The 20,408-nt window shown below is 36.5% G+C and overlaps 1 protein-coding gene across 1 annotated transcript in view; it reads left to right on the forward strand.

The window, feature by feature from the left end:
- The window catches only part of MYO16 (myosin XVI), a 654,868-nt gene that overhangs the window by 393,480 nt on the left and 240,980 nt on the right, over window positions 1-20,408 (forward strand). The window lies entirely within an intron of this gene.

Below are 20,408 nucleotides of genomic sequence, written 5' to 3' on the forward strand. Positions count from 1 at the left end.
TTTCTTTCTTTGTTGTGTCTTGACCTGGTTTGGGGATTAGGATAATACTGGCTTCATAGAAAGAGTTTGGGATTTTCCCCTCTTCTTGGATTTTTTGGAACAGTTTGAGGAGGATAGGAGTTAGTTCTTCCCTGAATGTTTTGTAGAATTCGCCTGTGAAGCCATCCGGTCCAGGGCTTTTGTGTGCTGGGAGATTTTGGATTACTGTTTCAATTTCCTTTTTTGTTATTGGTTTGTTGAGACTTTCCACTTCTTCTTGATTCAGTTTTGGAAGGTTGTATGTTTCTAGAAATTTGTCCATTTCTTCTAGATTGTCAAATTTCTTGTCACACAGTTGTCTGAAGTAATTTCTAACTATCATTTGTATTTCTGAGGTATCAGTCGTGATTTCTCCTCTTTCATTTCTGATTTTGTTTATTTGGGTCTTTTCTTTTTTTTTTTTCTTGATTAGACTGGCTAGAGGCTTGTCGATTTTCTTGATTTTTTCGAAGAACCAGCTCCTAGTTTTGTTGATCCTTTGGATTGTTTGTTTAGTCTCTATGTCATTTAGTTCTGCTCTGATCTTGATGATTTCATTCCTTCTTCTTGCCCTAGGCTTTGTTTGTTGTTGTTGTTCCAGTTCTTGTAGCATTGTGGTTAGGTTTTTTATTTGAGATTCTTCTAGCCTTTTCAGATATGCCTGTATTGCTATAAACTTCCCTCTCAGGACTGCTTTTGCTGTGTCCCACAGGTTTTGGGTTGTTGTGTGCTCATTATCATTAGTGTCTAGAAATTTCTTGATTTCTTCTTTGATGTCATTGTTAACCCATTCATTATTTAATAGCATGTTATTCAATCTCCATGAGTTTGGGTGTCTTTGATTTTTTTTCTGAGGTTGATTTCTAGTTTCAAGGCATTGTGATCTGAAAAGATGCTTGATATGATTTCAATTTTCTTGAATTTGTTGAGGCTTGTTTTGTGACCTATCATGTGGTCTATCTTTGAAAATGTCCCATGTGCACTTGAAAAGAATGTATATTTTGCTTCTTTGGGGTGAAAAGTTCTATATATATCAGTTAGATCCATGTGGTTTAGTGTGTTGTTCAATGCCTGTATATCCTTGGTGTTTCTTTGCTTTCATGATCTGTCTATTGTTGATAATGGAGTGTTGAAGTCCCCTACTATGAGTGTGTTGTTGTTGATATCCTTTTTGTGGTCTTCTAGTATTTGCTTTATGTATTTGGGTGCTCCTATGTTGGGTGCATATATGTTTATCAAAGTCATATCTTCTTGATGGATTGTTCCTTTAAGTATTATGAAATGTCCTTCTTTGTCTCTTTTTATTGTCCTTGCTTTGAAATCCATTTTGTCTGATATGAGAACTGCTACCCCGGCTTTTTTTTCCGGTCCGTTTGCTTGGAATATTTTTTTATATCCCTTTACTTTCAGTCTGTGTAAATCTTTTGTTTTCAGGTGTGTTTCTTGTAGACAGCAAATATGTGGATCCTGTTTTCTTATCCATTCCGTTACCCTATGTCTTTTAATTGGAGCATTTAATCCATTTACATTTAAGGTTATTATTGACGTGTATTTATTCATTTCCCTTTGTACCTCTGTTCCCCTCCTCTCTTGTTTTTTCCTTCTTTTTTCTTAGAACACTCCCTTTAGCATCTCTTGCAATGCTGGTTTGGTGGAGATGTATTCTTTCAGTCTTCCTTTGTCTGAGAAACTCCTTATTTCACCTTCTATTTTGAATGAGAGTCTTGCTGGGTAGAGTATTCTTGGTTGTAGGCCTTTGTTTTTCATTGCTTGAAATATTTTTGACCATTCCCTTCTGGCTTGTAATGTTTCTGTTGAGAAATCAGTTGATAGCCTTATCGGAGCTCCCTTGTATGTTATTTGCTGCTTTTCTCTTGCTGCTTTTAGGATTCTCTCTTTGTCTTGGAATGTTGCCATTTTAACTATGATGTGCCTTGGAGTGGGTTTTTGGGTGTTCCTCTTGATTGGAACTCTCATTGCTTCTTGGACTTGCATAGCTTTTTCTCTCATCAGGTTCGGAAAATTTTCTGTCACTATTTCTCCTATCAGATTTTCAATTCCATGTTCCTTTTCTTCTTCTCGTATTCTGATGATCCTTAAATTATTTTTCCTAATGCTATCCTGTAATTCCCTTACATCTTGTTCATATTTTTTCAATCGTTTTTCACTTTGCTGTATTGTCTGGGAGTTTTTCTCTACATTATCTTCTAACTCACTAATCCAATCATCTGCTTCGTTTAGTCTGCTTTTGACTGATTCTACTGTGTTTTTCAGTTCAGAGATTGTATTCTTAAATTCTTCCTGGTTCTTGTTAACAATTTCTATGTCTTTTTTTATGCTGGTGTAGTTCTCTGCAAGTTCCCTGTAATTTTCTTGGAGCTGTTGGTAACTTCCTTGAAGGTTGTCATAGTTGATTTTAAGGATGTCGAGTATATTGAGCTTCTTTACCACCATTGTTCTGAATTCCATGTCTGACATTTGGGCTATGTCTATTTCCTCTATCTCTCTTTCTGAGGATTCCTCTTTTCTTTTCATTGAGGGGTTATTTTTGCGTCTTATCATGTTGGATTCTTTTTGTTTTTATTTATTTATTTTTTGGGGGGGGCGGGTAGTCTGCTTTGACTTCCCTCCTTTGTGGTGTAATATTCTTTATCGAAGGTCTGGGAGTTTCAGTGGTGCAGTCTCTTTGATATCCTGAGCCTGATGTTCTTGAGTTACCCTTTATGTCGTTTGTTTATGCTGTTCGGTTATATTTCAGATGTTCTTTGGTAGGATCTTCCTTCTGGCTACTTGGTTGAGAATCACTCTATCCGCTTTGTCTTGAGTTCTTTTGTGGATATGCTGTTAAAGACATAAACACACAGCCCAGGCAGGAGACCCACACCCTCAAAAAGTATCCCCCACTCTATCCTGCTATCGTTAGCCAACTAGCCCGTATTAATATAAATGTAAAGAGATTTGAGCTTTTATACTATAAGAAGAATAGATAAGAGTTGTTTTGGGGGAGGAAAAATATAATTTTTGATAGAGGGGGTGATAGATTAATAATATTTGAGACTGTGCAAGCCAGTTAGTAATATTTACATTGTATGTTAATAAAAATAGAAGAAAAGGATAGAAAAATACATTATATAGTAAGAAAGTGAGATTGTATTGTGTTTGGGTTTATATAGTAATTATATTATATTATTTAGAGTGATAGGGGGGCTAAGCTAGACACACAAACGAATAAACAACGATTAAAGAGAAATGATGAGAAGGAGAGGTTATATGCAACACGTTAGAGATAAAGTTTGTTATTATTGGAAGAGGTGAAGGAAAAACACCCCCCCAAAAAATCCCCAAGAAAATAGAAGAAAGAAAAGAAAATGAAAAATTTACCACAAAACCCCCCCAAAAAACCCCAAAAGGTAAGAAAGAAAGGAACAAAGAAAGATAGAAAAGAAAGAATAAAGAAGAAAGAAAGAAAAGAGAGAGAAAAAAAATATTGAAAAAAAATATATATATACCCCCCCAAAACCCCCCCAAAAAACCCCAGGAAAAGAATAAAGAAAGAAGGAAAGAAAAGAAATAATTAAGAAGAAAGAAAGAACAAGGGAGAAAAAATTTGGGAGAAAAAATTTGGAAAAAAAAAAAAAGCGATGTTTTTACTCCGTTTAAGCCTTGGTGTGTTGCCTTCTTTTTCTGGGTCCGCAGCTGGTCTAGTGTGGCAGGTCAGAGGTTCTTGTTTTTTGCAGGACTGGTGTGCGCCCCGGTTGCCACTATGGTGCGCGCCCGCGGTTGCCAGCACGGCGTGCTCCCTTGCTGCCCGCTGGAGCCAGTTGAGGTGCCCTTGCGCGCGAGCCCCTGCGCGCTCAGGCAGCCCAAGAGTTTGCCCCGCGGTTGGAGCCCACTGCTGCCGGGCCGCGGTGGTTCCCCGTTCGCGCCGAGGTGTCCCTGCGTGCGACCCTGCCCGCGCGGGCGGCCGTAGCGCTTTCCCCGGGATTGGCTCCTGCTGTCGCTGGGCTGCGGCAGTTCCGCGTTCGCGCCGAGGAATCCCTGCGCGCGTCCCTGCACTCGCGGGCGGCCCAAGAGCTTTCCCCGGGATTGGTGCCCACTGACCCCGGGCTGAGGTGCTTTCGCGCTCGTGCGCGGCCCCGTGGCCTCAGTCCCGCTGAGCCGAGCTCTGGGACTTGGTCTCTGGCCTCTTAGGGCAGGGCCGGGGACACTTGTGCTCAGTGGAAGCGAGCGTCAGTGGGTCGCCTCCTCCCGCTGTTCCCGTGCTGCAGCCGCCCGCCTTCCCTCACCCGTCTGGGCGGGCACAAACAGAGCCTGTGCTAGTGGTCTGCTTTCCGGCCTGGGGCCCTGCGCCCACGGGAGCTGTCTAGGGGTGTCTGTGCACGGTTTTCTGCCTGTTCAGTGGGCCCTCCCTGTGCCCATAGGGGCACTGATCTTATGTCCTTTGGGGAGTGTCCGAGGGACGCCTGGACTCACGGCACCGCGCACCTGGGCCAGTGAGTGAGAGCACTTCCCTATGTGCGCCCCCGCGACTCAAGGGTAGGGTTGGGGAGTGGATGAGTGCGCCTCTGCGCCTGGGCTCCTCCAGAACGGCCTACCACCCCCAAACTTTCCTCCCCTCTCCACCGTCCACTAGAGAAAAATATAAAGGAGAATTATGTTCTCACTTGCCCAGCAGCACGCTGTCTCCTGTCCTTCAGCGCCAATGCCACTTGGTCGAGTCCCGTCTCTGCCAGCGGGCAGAGATCTGCTCTCCGCCTGACTCCTCTCCGGGCAGCCTGTGGTCGCCAAAAATCCTTTGTGTGCTTCCCGCCACAGCTCGGGCAGCCGCCCCAGTCAGGAATCCCGTTCAGTCCCCTTTTTCTCCGCTATCCTCACTAAACAGGTTGTTCCCAGATGGATTTACCCTAATCCAGCAGTGCCTTGGCTCAACTCCCACCAATGTCCAGCTGCTCACTGAGATGTTCTGTCTGCAATTAGCCCAAACTGCAGACGGGTCTCCGGAGCCTAAAACTGCAACCTCTCCTCACTTCTCCGCCATCTTACCTCAAATAAATTGAGTTTTAAACTTACATATCGAGAATTTCTTATTTGTTACTGAGCCATCAGATTCTTAAATATGCTTACAATGTATTACATTCTTTAATATTTTAGTTGAGCTGAACATAAACATTTAAAAACTTATAACTAGTTACACTCAGCTTTGATGAGCTATAGAGACTTTGGGAGAATTCTCTAAATACCTTCAGATATCAAAACCTACATTTTATTGCAACTCATTTTCATCATGAGTTCTCATGTATCCAAACCTGTTTCTTTGACACCTGGTTGCAAGAACTTGGTTCCAGGGTTAGCTGAGGATAATGCAATGACACATGCAAAGTTTTCAGCACAGGGCCTGACACAGCATGAGTGGTTGCTACAGTAAAATCATGGTGGTTGTGGCTGGAAAGAAGGCTTCCTAGTTTATGTTAGTTTATCTTTGGAGAAGGGAGGGTTGTGAAAAAATGCAGATGGACAACATGTTGGGAACTCTAGATGTAGTCTAGTCTCTTCCTTTTAATTTTAATTCAGTAATCTTCTTTGTTTTGAAGACTAGCAGATAGAAGAGGAATGACACTTCACATACACTACTGGGACAGGAGGGGTAACTTTTATGTTTGCTCAGTTTTGCTTTGTAGTAAGCAATGATAATGGACTTGCATTGATCAGTGTCCACACTCTCTCTTTCTCTTTCTCGTATGACACACCTATGACACGCTTGCAGAATGCCTGACTAGGGTCCAGAGCACAGTTTGTGGTCTTTGATTATTGCAAAAATCCATTCCACATGTATTAGAAACCATATTTCCTGATCAGGAGGGATTCCTTGAGGTAAACATCACATGAAGAGACACCAATTCCTAACCATGGACAGATGAGTGGTTTCTGGACTAAGGAACTGGCTACAAGGTGAAGGACACAAGAGATGAATGGAGCTACTGATCTGCAGAGATGGGCACCCTATGGGCATCTGGGAACAGGAAGGGAAATGAGGTCAATTGGAAGGAAGTCTCCAGGCTTTAAATATGAAAGGGATCCTTTCTTTCACTGGGAGCCAGGGGCCATCATCTCAGGAACTGTCTAGTCTTTGTCCTTTGATCCATATATTGAAGAGAGAAAAGAAGACTGTTGGAAAAATATATAATTTGCAAATTTCTCAAACGATTAAATCTTTTCTCTCCAGCCCAATATAACTTTAATATGGGCTTAAATAACAGAAGAAAGCATTAAACCTATACCAGTAAGAAAGCTGGGCTGTTTTAGAGAGAAGCTGAAATTGTATTCTTTAAACATTTTTTAATTTACATACCAACTCAATTATTTCATTCCTGAAATCATCAGTAGAATATTTTTGTAACTTATCCTGTTTCTAAATGTACATATTTTGATTATAAGGAAAATCATTTTGTCAATCAAAAATGAATATCCTAGATGTCCAGGAAGATTTCCATAAGCACATTTAAAAATGGTCCCTGTGTTCCCCCACAGTCAGGTTGAGGTCAGTGTAAAGGAGGCTCTGGCAACAGTGGGGTTTAGATTCCCAGTGTCCATCGGGTGAGCACATTCCATTCCACTCTGACAACATTCAATCTGCACTAATAAGATTGTAACAAGCAATGTAATATTAATCATCAGAAAAATCACACTTCTTCTTTAGGTGTGACTTGCTGTTCTTTCTTAATTAGAGGAAACAAATATTTCATGTAGGGAAAAATAATTACAGCCTTGTAGAATTCTGTGGGCTGGTTTTAAAAAGCAACCCCATGTCAGCAGTTGGGATAATCTGTGTTGGTCTGAAGAGCCTTACTGAATAGCAGAGAGGGTTGATCTTTACCTTGATGCTCTAAAATGAAAGGAGAGTGAATTAACTGGGTTAATCTATATGTGGCTCGAGTTTTCATTTGGGAATTATTCTTAGTTTTGTTCTACTGAATTCAGTATGTATACAATTAGTTTTGAGTATTTAGTGGTATATATACACATTTGTTGAATTTTCAAGAATTTTAAAGAGAAGAGACTATTTTTTGTTTATATTGAAGTGATAGCCAAATTTCTTATGATTTCTGTATTTCTGTTTCTCATTGATGCAATCAGATACATAGCACATAATATACTTATGAAATGTTATAGTGTATATAACCTTTTCTGGTCAAAGTCAAATTTGAGAATTTAATGAGTGGCATAAACACACACACATACAGTTTTTTATATAATTTCTAGAGATTAATATCCCTTCCCCCCAATAAAAAAATTCATGTACCTGGGCTGTAATTATTTTAATTTGTTGATTAAATAATCAACAAATTCTGAATTAATGTCTTCAATGTGGCTCATAGTCTCCTAGTAATTCTTGAAGATTTTTAAGTCAAAGTATTTTTGTAATGATTTTGTTGTTGATCTTTTTTAAATTAAAAAAAGGCAGCTTTTAAAATTTTGGATAAAATCTGTATTTTTAAAAAAATTACACTGAGACAGATCTTACTAGATGAGTAACATAATTGTTAAAACACTACTATGACAGTAAGCATGTTAACCTATTTTGTTAAATTATTTTTAGTAGATTAGATTTTTCAGCTATAACCAAGTTTTCCTTAAGGATCTTGTCCATTAGCAAGTCAGTAACCTAGTTTATAATAAATGATCTGGGGGGCCTGACGATGGTGCTAAGGAGGGAACAGCTTTTGGTGCACTGCAGGCAAGCCATTAAAACATCTTCTGCATTACCACTTATACCTAGACTATTTGCACAGACCACCTATAAACACTTTACCTAATCTTGTAACGTTTCCAAATTCCATTTTTCTTTCTATGAAGGGGAATTTGGCGTTACTTTTGCATTATCTCTTGATGTTTTACAAGGTACATAACTCTAAAATTCAAACAGGGGTACATGCATGTGTGTGTATGTAGGGGTCTGTATGTGTGTGATTATTTTCTTCTTAAATTATTTCACCAAGATATCTTTTTAATGTCAGATGCAACTTATGATGTTTTAAAAGGATTTGAATGTAGCCGTCAATAGTTATATGTGGTCCCTATAAAAGCATAATTTGTTTTATCATTTGTAAAGAAGCAAGGTCAATTTGGGCAGGTTAACTCTGAGTTAAAAATTTGAAGATTAATCTCCTCCAAGAATAGTAGTCACTGGGAGCATCCTAGGTGATAAGACTTGTCCATTACTGGGATTCAATAATCTCAGGAGATTTAATTACTCCCTGCAGTGCTTCCTTACAGACAGGTCACTTTCCTTTTTCATAAGGATTTGTTGTCATTTTCTCCAACAGGAAGGCTTAAAGTGGACCGTGTTCTGATCCTTCCTGAGTGAGATGGTTAAGAAAGATTTTATTGAAAAAAAGCAACATGATTTTTCATAATGCTTGTGTCCCCCCTGCCTCACCCCCAGTACAGAATGGAACTTGTGCAATTATCTCCTAATAAGATTTATGGGTTCTGTGCTTTTTGGGATTATCCACATCATTGAATAAATGATCTGGAATAATTCCAAACTGTATGGGGCTAGACAGAATTCAGTGACCATTGCAAAGCAGAAGAATACTAAAATTAATTTAAATATGATTTCTAAACCATATACATCTTTCCCGTAACATTCAAGGAATCAGTGTGAGTTTACAGTGCTTATCAGGGTGTGCAAGGCTGAAGTAAGTTAAGAAACTTAATCTAACTGATAAACTAGAGAATAGAAAAGTGGACTAAGAAGAAGATATATAAAAATTAAATGTTTTTTTCCACTGTTATTTTGATAATAAAACTGGAGATTAATTTTTCTAGGAAAACATCTGATCATATATTTATCATCACTTGAGAATCCTAAGTAAAATTTCATTTTCTATCTCTCTGCCTCTTTCTGTATATATAATAAATTGCTGTTAAAAGTTCAGAAAAGTGGCTCAGTGGATTGAGTGTCAGCCTGCGAGCCAAGTGTCGCTGGTTCAATTCCCAGTCAGGGCACATGAATAGGTTGCATGTCAGGCGCGAGTGAGAGGCAACCACACAGTGATGTTTTTCTCTCTCTCTCCTTTCCCCTCTCTCTAAAAATAAAAATAAATAAATAAATAAACAAATTATTTTTTTAAGTTAAAAAAAGTAATAAAGATTATTTATTTAACAGACACAAAACTAGGAACAATGTGAAGTTTGCTTCTGAAACATGGATTGAATTTGTAAATGAATCAGATTAAAAATAAATTACTTACTCTACTTACTAGTTTTAACAGTCTCCCTCAGCAATTCAATGAAATGATTATGAAGATTTAAGCTCGTTCATGGAAATTACAAATATAAAATATTTTGTGCAAGAAGGATGACAATTTAAAAATCTAGACAATCAGTTCATAAGTAATTAAGAGTTGGTAAAAAGATATTTTATGTTACCTTATTAATTATATGTAAAGTACTTATTTCTTAATAAATGAATTTATGTTAATAATGCCCAGATAACTTATAGAAATATTAAAACACCTGCTATGCCTTTGTGAGAAAATGAAAGCAGACTTATCTGTTTCTTTCTTTTTCCATTTAACATATCTTTTTTCATTAACTATTTTAATTTTGGGGAGGGTAGTAGATTTAATAATCAAGGTGAGTACAAAAACATATAGGCAAGTCACTTACCACTATCTAGAACTTAAACTATTAACATTTGCCATTTTTGCTTCAGATTTTTATTAACATAAAGAAATAGGCTTACAGATAAAAGCTGAAGTTCTTTTTATCAACATAGGTTCATTCCTCTCCTCTCCTCTCCAGAGACAATAATATCATCAATTCTGTGTGAACTTTATACAATTTAGTTTTTTATTTGTCTAGATATTGTTTTTTTCATGATAGCTATATTATATTGTGAGTCATTAAAAATTTTAAAATATACTATCATACAGTACATTTTATGTTGTAACTTTCTTTTTAACTTCACATGTTTTTGGAAATTTAATTATATCCATACCTAAAGAGTTAATTTATTCTTTTTAACTGCTGCATTAATTCCCCTGGGTGAAGAAACCAGAACATCCTCATCTATTTCCCTCGTGATGGACACTTAAGTCTTTTTTCACTTTTTTTCTCAGTTATGAACAGTGTTGCATCATGATACATATCTCCTGACATACATGCTCAAAATTTTCTCCAGGGTATATATTAAGTGGCAGAGTTTCAGGGAGAGCGTTAATTTGCATTTTCCTGATTATGAGTGCAGTTGAACATGGCAACACAGACCATGAACTGCCCCATGTTGACATTCCCATAGATATACAGTGAGATTTGTTCAATTATATATAGAGGTCTGACTTCAGTGCCTTATCATAGATATTCTTTTCCTACTCCCAGATCATCTTACTTTTTTTTCCTAAAAACTTTTAGATTTTCAGTACAGCAGATAATTTTTTATATGAGGAATTTACATAATTTTATATTTTAGTCAGATATTCAATTATCCCTACCACATTTATTAGAAATGCTTTTTCACCCGCTCCTGATTTTTAATCTCTCTTACTGAAACTGTATCAATAATATATTGTTTTAATAAGTAAATTTTCATAAGTTCTTATTTTTATTATTTGTTTTAGTTATCCCTAGATCTTTTTTTTTCTTTTTGCATATGAACTTTATAATCACTTTGGCTCAGTCCATAAAAATAACTCTTTGGAGATTTGGACTAACAATACATTTATAGTTTAATATGGGGAGAATTGACCATTTTAGGCTGTTGATTTTTCTCCACAAATATCTATATTTCTATTTATTTATGTGTTCTTTATTCTTTAATGTTTTCATTTGATCAATTTTCACATATTTTATTTTATTTTTTTACTGTGTACCTTGTACTTTTTGTTGCTTTGATGAGTGCTATTTTTAATTACATTTTAATTTGTTTATTGGGATATTCAATATTGAGTTTCATATGTTGATCTTATGTCTAGAAACCCTGCTGACTTTTCTTATTAGTTCTAAGAATTTTCTTGTGTAATATCTTACTATTTTATGATCATAATTATCTTTTTCTTTTCATTTTCTCATCTCTTATTTGTTCTTATTTTATTGCATTTTCCAGCACTGACATTACAATGTTGAAAATTTATGTTGATAGTAGATATTCTTGTTTGTTTCCAACTTGATGTAATACTCCTAAATATTTGCCATTAAGTGACCTGTGTACTTAAGAGTTCCAATAGATAATCTTTCTTAAGTATTTTCAGTCATGGATGCAAATTTTTATCTAATAGTTTTCCTTTATCTATTAAGATTATTGCAGTGATTCTTTCCTTTGCTTAGGTGGCAAATTGTATTGATGTATATTATTTGATGTTGAATAATTCTTTATTCAGAGTGTTAATGCTATTTGGTCATGATGTAGATGCAATTTTCTAGTTTTTATTAAGGAGTGTTGCATTTATTTTCATTAGTGAAAATATATTCTGTATATTGTTATGAAGTCCTTTGCTGTCAAGTTTATATTAAAGAGTAACTTGAGTAGATTTCTCTAAAATGGTTGTACTAAATGAAGATGATATGTTCTTTGAATTTCTGGTGAAATTCCTCTAAAATCTTTTGGAAGATGAAGGGAGGATTGACTTTTGAATACTAATTATTTTAAAGTTCATAGGTCAATCAGATTCTCTTGTTTTTCTTTTTGAGTCATTTGTATTTTCTAGAAAATTGTTCACTTTAAAATTTTAAGCTAATTAATTAAATAAGTCATAGCTTCATTTTATAATCCTAAATCTCTCTTAAAGCTGTTGTTTGACCTCTTTTGCATTCCTGATATTATTTTCGCCTTTGCTCTATTATCATTGATAAATTTCACTTGAAACTTGCCTATAATAATTATTTATTTTCAAAAATCATTTTTGTTTTGTCATTTCTCATTTTTATGTTTTTACTAAATTCTGCAGTTTTATTATATCCTTATTTTGACTTTTGTTGAATTTTGCTCTTTTGCTTTTTTCTGACTTCCTGAGTGTAATGTTTGTTTCAGATTTTCTGATGATTTTATTGACCCTGAGTCTATAAAGTATCTCCTAAGTACTTACTTCCTAGTGCATTCCAGATATTTTCTATGTAGTGCTTCCTTTGTTGTTTAATTCTAAATATTTTGTTTTATGTTGTTTCAGAAATAAAATAACAAGCAGTTTGTCAGAAAAATAAATTTAAAACACCATGTTTTTCCCTCCTTCATCCAAAGTGGGGAATTTTTTTACCATAAAATAATGAAAGTTTTTTGAGTCTTATGAATATAGTATGAGTGACTTCTATTTCTGCACAGTTATTTAAGTCATGATTCTCATTGCCATGACAACTAAAACTACACAATTTAGCAAAATATCTGAGACAAAACCTGCTTTCTAAATAATCCTCCTTCTGCTTCATTTCCTTACCAAAACACCCATATGTATAATGATTTCCTAAAGAGCTAAGAGTCTTTATTCTATAATCATGTATTTGTTTTTTATTATTTTGTGAGATTTTTTTCAAATAGAAGGATTCAGAGTAATAAACAATATGAGATATTTACCAAAGCATCCTGTATATTATAATACTCAGTAATATTTTTAAATTACCACATATTAAATACAAAATAATGGTTAAAAATTTATCACCCTTATTATAAAAATTACTGTATACTGTGGACACTATAATGATTAAATTTAAATATTAATTATGATAATGTGATAAATTGTTTCAAGAATAGTGTAGCTTATTAAACTAATAAAGACATATATGCTTTTCCCTTAAGTGCATATTTTCAGGAGATGGAAGGAAAAAGAGATTTTTGTCACATCTGTGAGAATATGGCATCTTTAGTATCAAACAGTAGTTGTTTTTCCTTTTGAATAATAACTATTATGTGATTTGCAAATACTTGTGAGCTAACTAAATTCGAGAAAAAGTGTAAGAAATTGAGTGATTTGTAAGTCTAATAAGAACTTCTAGCATTCTACTTTTCTAGTTCTTTTTGAGCTGAAAGTGCAGAGGCTAAGCCTGTATATTTTATACAAAGCAAATAATTCATTGCATTGCTAGCCATTCCTGCTTTCTTGTTTCATTTCTAACTGGGGAAATGCATTTGGCCTCATTTCAACCCCCTGATAACCCATTCTACTCAATAGAGTTAACCAAATCTGTATTTACTGCGCTACTCTGTGCCTGTGATTTGAGCATTGTGGCAGTTCTGCCAGAATAAATAATGCCACAGTAACGTTCAGAAATGAGAGCAGAATGTCCCATTCTGGCTCTTGGTGACCCTGCCACTCCCTGAAGAAAACACCAGGAAGGAAACATCAGTACCACAATTTAAATACTGTTTGCCTTTTTCTGAAATAATTTTCTAAATGAGGAGGATATGCTTTTCAGGTAAAGGACATTTTTTGTTTTTGTCCTAACTTTTCTCTCTTTACTTACTGTCATATTGGAAGTACATTTTCTAATCCTAGCTTCTTAATGTGTGAGATGTGATAGGTGGTGGGGGTGTAATTTTTGTGGTTATCATTTATTGGATATTACCTAGAAGTGAGTTAGTCTTTGAGCTGGAGATCATCACAATTAATATTGACATTAGCCACGCAGTAGGTATTATTGTCTCCCTTTTACAGATAAAGACTGGATTTCAGAGAGGTTGAGTAGTCACACAGCCATAAAATGATGGACTTGCCATGTGGACCTCAGTATGTCATACATCCTTTTTTTTTTTTTTCCAAAAAACCCTCCCACAATGAAGACTGTCAGAAGAATGATATAGAAATCACAGTTTAAAACTAAATTTTAAAAAGTGAACCTTTTGAACTATAGATGATTTCTTCACTTTCAAAGAAATTGTTATTGAAAGTTTAAAATATCTATGTATGGACATGTCCCAAAGGGCAAGGCTGTTTGTTCTTTGTTCCTGGAATCTGGATCTCTAGCATCCTGCAGAGTCCTTAGCAAAACTAGTTGTTCAGTGTATATTCATTGAAAAGGTGAATAAACTAACAGATAATTAGTTAAAAGCCATTTTCAACAGAAGAGGCCTTGGTAGAATGCAAAGTTGTTCCCAGTTGTTTATTCTTCTCTGGATCCATCCAGGCCCTGTATAATATAACTTTGACACTTCTCTTATCAAGAGGTTAAATCTAATTCCTCTCTATTTGAGCTGTTCTCATGACTTGTTCTAGCCCAGAGAATACAGCAAACATGATGCTGTGCCAATTCCAAGCCCTTGCACTAATCTGTCTTCTCAGATCCTTGTCATTGTCATGTGTGTGAGCCCAGGCTTGCCTGCAGAAGATGAGAGACACTTTGTTAGCCAGCCAGCCAACCTCAAGGCATTTGGGTGAGGTCATCCCAGACCTGCCACCCCCAGCCAGGCCACCCAAGCTGACAAAAGGATTTGCAAACCATAATAAATACTTATTGTTTTTAGCTACTGAATTTTGGCGCAGTTGGTTATCCAGCAACATTTACTTGCTACAAGTCACTACCTACTTAATTTTCACAGCCCCTATTTTGGACCATAAATTGTGAGTATGTACATTTGAAGGTGATTGTTAGAAAAAAGGTCTCTATTGTACAGGTGTTTTGAGGGATGCTGAGATGATCCCCCTTCTCGTCATTTAAAAAAAATTTTTGATTTATTTATTGTTTTTTTATTACAGTTGTCCCACTTTTTCCCCCATTGCTCCCCCTGACCCAGCCCACCTCTTCTCCCACAGTCAGTCCCCACCCCGTTGTCCATGTCCATGGGTTATTTATACTAGTTCCTTTTCTAAACCCTTCCCCTACTTACCCCCTTTCACTCCCCCCCCCCCCCCGGTAACTGTTAGTCAGTTCCTTGTTACATGCCTCTGGTTCGATTTTGCTCTTTTGTTTGTGTTGTTCATTAGTTTCCTGTATTAGATGATATCATATGGTATTTGTCTTTCATTGCCTGGTTTATTTTGCTAAGCATAATTCTCTCTAGTTCCATCCATGTTATCGCAAATGATAGGAGTTCCTTTTTTCTTTCTGCTGCATAGTATTCCATTGTGTAAATATACCACAGCTTTTTGATCCACTCATCTACAGATGGGCACTTAGGCTGTTTCCAGCACTTGGTTATTGTAAATAGCGCTGCTATGAACATAGGGGCGCATAAGTCCTTTTGAATTGGGGTTTCAGGATTCTTCAGATATAATCCTAGCAGTGGAATTGCTGGTTCAAAAGGCAGTTCCATTTTTAGTTTTTTGAGGTAATTCCATACTGTTTTCCATAGTGGCTGCACAAGTCTACATTCCCACCAACAGTGCACCAGGGTTCCCGTTTCTCCACATCCTCGCCAGCACTTGTTGTTTGTAGATTTGTTGGTGATGGCCATTCTGACTGGTGTAAAGTGGTATTTCACTGTGGTTTTTATTTGCATCCCTCTGATGGCTAGTGATGTTGAGCATTTTTCATATGTCTATGGACCCTCTGTCCTCTTTGAAGAAGTGTTTGTTCAGATCCTTTGCCCATTTGTTTTAAAAAAAATAATTTTTATTTGTTTGTTTTATTTTTAGGAAGAGGGGAAAGGAGAAAGAGAGGGAGAGAAACATCACTGTGTGGTTGCCTCTCACTCGTGTCCCTAACTGGGGACCTGACATGCAACCTATTCATGTGCCCTGACTGGGACTTGAACCAGCGACACTTGGCTCACAGGCCAACACTCAATCCACTGAGGCATAGCAGCTAGGGCCCTTTGCCCATTTTTTAATTGGATTGTCTGTCTTCGTGGTGTTGAGATGTATACTCTCTGCATTATATTCTGGGAGTAAACTCCCAAGCTTTGGGGTACTGAAGTACAGTGGAGAGGCTCACTATCCAGTATTCTCTCACTTATCATGGGTATTTCCTTCTAGACCCCCCCCCCCCGTGATAGGTGAAAATCTGACAAGTAGGAACCTTACATTTATTTTAGTATTTATATATATTTTAAGGCTTTATAAACCCTTCCCACACACTTATAAACCGTTCCCAGTCCGTATTAACCTTTCCCACTCTCTTATTAACCTTTTTCACACTTTTATAAACACTACTTATGTTCTTAAACATATTCTACACTCTTAAAACTATGTAACTTTAACAACATACATAAACAATGCCACATAATCCGCGATATAGCGAAAAATTCGCGATAATTAAATATAATATTTTTTAAAATCCTGTGATACAGTGAGGCCATGATAAGTGAACCACGATATAGGGACTACTGTATTTTTTAACTGACAGATTGAAATAATGAGGAACTATCTGTATACTTGTCTTTTAATTTGCGAAGCAGTTATTTTTTTTCCTCACCTCTCATTGTCAGAAGTTGACCCAATTGCCTATAATGTTCTTACTGCACTTGCCTAACATCAAGAAAAGGCATATTAAGATTAGTCATCCCAGGCAAAGGTTCACTACCAGAAAGAGCTAGTTGTTCCAGGAATTCTTCTAAATGTACACTGAGCTGAATGGCCTATGCTTAAGGCTCAGCCTGCAGCTCCACAATGTTTTCACCATGCTTTATCACAGAAATGCTTCTTCTGTAAATCCAGCCTCATGACTTTATATCATAATTGGTGGACTCTTAATTGGTCCTCTCTGACTAAAATTATGCTAAAGTATGTCAAATTCAATGGATTCTTAAGTCTTAGAAATGGTAGTACCACTATCAATAGGTGAATTTTAAAGGTGTCAGATCAAATCACACCTGTAAATCTCCATAATCATGACCTTGGTTAGCTCACTGCTTTCATTGGCTCTACCATAACAGGTACAAGCCCCAGCGAAATACTAGACTCCATTGAAAGTGTAGATTTCTGCCTGTGATGTGATCACTATCCATAAGCATTTGCCATGGATGGCTTTATTTGCAGAGTAGTGTCTGCCTGCTAGCACTTCATCTACCCATTGACATGGGACATTCACACATAGGGAACACACTTTCCATGATTAGTAATCACACCTCTTCTTTGAAGATCACAGAAAATTATACATACAGTGCTCTGATGGCATCCTGAGAACTACTTGCACCCAATCTATCTGGATTACCCACCCCATAGGGATCCTAGCTTTACTCTGCCTTCTAAACCAGACCTACCAGACTCACACTTTTTGAGTTTCTGTACATATTGTCCTGAGCATTTCCTGACTGACCTTGGCCATGTACCCTGACTCACATCTCCCCTGTAAACCTCAGGCTTTTTGTCAAAGAACAAAACATGAACTATAAATGCACCTTCAAAGTTCCCTGTCCTTTAAATCCTAGCTTCTATTTTATGTGTGTGGATCCTTTCACAGCCTGGATCTCTCCAACACACTGGATCAACCTGACCCAAGTCCTGAGTCCTGCTGCTGTGCTTTGTCTTGCAGTCACATACCACTAATACAGACCATAAGTCTGAACTAACCATTTCCTTGAAAAGATATAAGCTACAGATTCCCACATCTTCATATTGGTTTTTATTTTGATGGTTGCCAATTTACTAAAGAGAGCCCAAATGCAATGATACAGAATCCTTAGTTAGAGGAATATACCTATAACACTACTTGTCAATGTATGGCATATAGAATAATACAGTTGGTGACTGACTTTGCAACAGCAAGGATAAACGACAAATAACCCACAGCTGTGTTGATTTCATGCTGTCATTGTTTTGTTTCGCTTTTTCAAAAAGCTCTCAGGCATGCATGTGCTTTGAGGGAAATCCATCACCCCTCCTTATACTAACAGACATCAACAATGGGCAACTTCCCTTTAGTTTCTCTTTAACTCAGTTATCTGAATAATTGGTTGAACACAAAAACTTTTTTTCTTTATTTTTGTTGGTGGGACTAAAGTCACCGGGCTAAAGGCATTCCCAAGAAATGCAGCTCTGCTTTCAAAGAGCAGTAGGAAGTTGCCAAAAGAGTCAGCAGACATAGGAGGAAGCTAGACATAAATCTTTAACATGAATGAAAATGGTAATGGGATAAATACTGCTGTAATTATATTCAACTGCTTGACCTCTGGGCCAGCGTAACATCTTGTTTGTAGTTGTCTTCCCTACTGATGTCTTTACATTAATAAATGGGAATTGAGCCTCTTATAGTAGCCAAGGTCAACTGTAAGAAAGGTCATTATTCGAACATCATGTTAGATTCAGCAGTACCAAAATGGACACGCATCTGAGTGCTTCTTATTTAACAAATATTTAACTATTCATCTTTCTATCCCTATGCATACCTAGTGAGCATACACTTTTTTACTCTTTTATTAAGGCATAACATAGCTGAATTGCACATATTCTGTACACATTTCAGTGGATTTTGAATGTGCAACATAACCATATAACCTCCACACAGACTGAGATGTAGAATCTGTCCAGCTCTCCAGAAGGCTTCATGCACTATTTTTATATCTGGCTTCTTTTGCTCTGTGTTATATGTGTGAAATGCATCTACCATGTTGAGTGCAACAGTAGATAATTCTTTTTCTATTCCTGAGTAATGTCCCTTCATAAAAACATGTATGGACATACCACTAGTTATTTATTCTACTGTTGATACACACTTGGGTTGTCTCCAAGTTTTGAATATACAAATAAAGCAGCCATGAATATTTTTTGTGCATGTCTTTTAGTGGATACATGCACTCATTCCCCTGGATCTGTGCCCAGGAGTAAGATTTCTGGGTCATTCAGTAAGCATGTGCTTTAGCTTTTGTAGATGAATTCAAACCATGTTGCAAATTTCAAATTTCAGCTACCACCAACAATGTATGAGGGTTCCAGTTACTCCACATTCCATATATACAGTTTATATCTGTCTCTTTTCATTGTGATAACTATCTACATTTCTATATATTCTTCATAACCATTGTTTTTTTATAACTGCAGAATACTTGGTGAAACAGTTATATCATAATTTACATAAGTAGTCTGCTATTGTTCTGAAATGAAGGTTGTTTTAGACTAGGAATGTAAGAGTTCATATAAACTAAATATTATTTATAGTTTTAAAAATGTAAATTGTATGATAGCTTGATCCCTGTTTCTCAAGTTGCTTTTGGTAACCAAAATATGTATTTAACATATGTATTACTGTTATAAATGCAGTATAATAAATAAGGGCATGTGTTTATTAAAAGCATTCATGCTTTTCAGCTGTGACTTGTAGCTTTCACTAATGTTTTATTATTTATACTCTCCTTACTCCTGGGGAATGGTAAGGGTTCAATGTTAAACAAAGGGGAAAAAAAGAAAGAGAAAAAAAAGGTCCTAAATTAAAGAGCACTTGACCTGGAAGGTGATAAAACATAAAAAGCGTGAGGAAAATAAGACATGATACAAGCTTTCAATAGATGATTCCATTAACCCCGATACTTGCTTTTGCCATTAGTGTATATTTAACTTTATGAATATTTACACATTCCTTACCATTCCCTGTCCTTTTTAGGAGCTTCAAAATTGATTTCTTTGCTACTGTCCTTTATATTCCTGCTTGAATTGACACTTTGCTTAAGGGAGAGACTTTCTGGTCCAGAATTTCACCTACCATTCACATCTCCCTGCACTATCCGTTTATTTACAGGAGAAAATTAAATGCTATTAGTTGGGAGAATTGGGAACATAGTCACATTTTTTTCTCTATTTTCTAGTTCAGATAACTTCTTTCACTTGTATCTAAACACTGTATATTCATTTACATACAGCATGTATATACTTCAATGCGTATTTGTGTGTGTATATACCTTCTTGCGTATTTGTCTCTGCACCTCCTTATTTCTTCCTCCTGGAGTAACTTTTTTCCCCTTTCATTTGTGAAATATTTATCTCCTAAGATCCTACTTCAACACTATCTTCTCTAGGAAGACTGTCCTGATTTATGTAAGTAGAATTAGTTTGTACTTTCTTCTGGTTACCTACAGTATCTATGTGGCTTTTATAGCACTTAACCTAATTATTTGTGTTTTTCTCTTCTACTGGCCTGTCAGTTCTTTGAGGACAACGGTTATGTCTTATTTATCCTTTTTGTTACTATCTCCACTCTCAAAGTGCCTAACATTTTCTGCTGTTATCGTTGGCCTATAGTATGTTAATAAATGAATGGAAGAGAAGAAATGGTAAGATTTTTAATAGTCTCTATATGAGGAGGATATTATGTTTTTCTTTATTTATTTTTATTGATTTTGAGAAAGAGAGAGAGTGAAAGAGAAAATCATTGATTTATTGTTCCACTTATTTATGCATTCATTGGTTGATTCTTGCATGTGCCCTGACCGGGAATCAAACTCCAACCTTGGCATATCAGGACAACGCTCTAACCAACTGAGCTGCCCAACCAGGGCAAGGAGGATGTACCTTGTCACCTTTGTTTCCAAG

The sequence above is a fragment of the Furipterus horrens genome, unplaced genomic scaffold (genome assembly GCF_987537825.1).
Source record: "Furipterus horrens unplaced genomic scaffold, mFurHor1.1.pri manual_scaffold_12, whole genome shotgun sequence".
NCBI lineage: Eukaryota > Metazoa > Chordata > Mammalia > Chiroptera > Furipteridae > Furipterus > Furipterus horrens.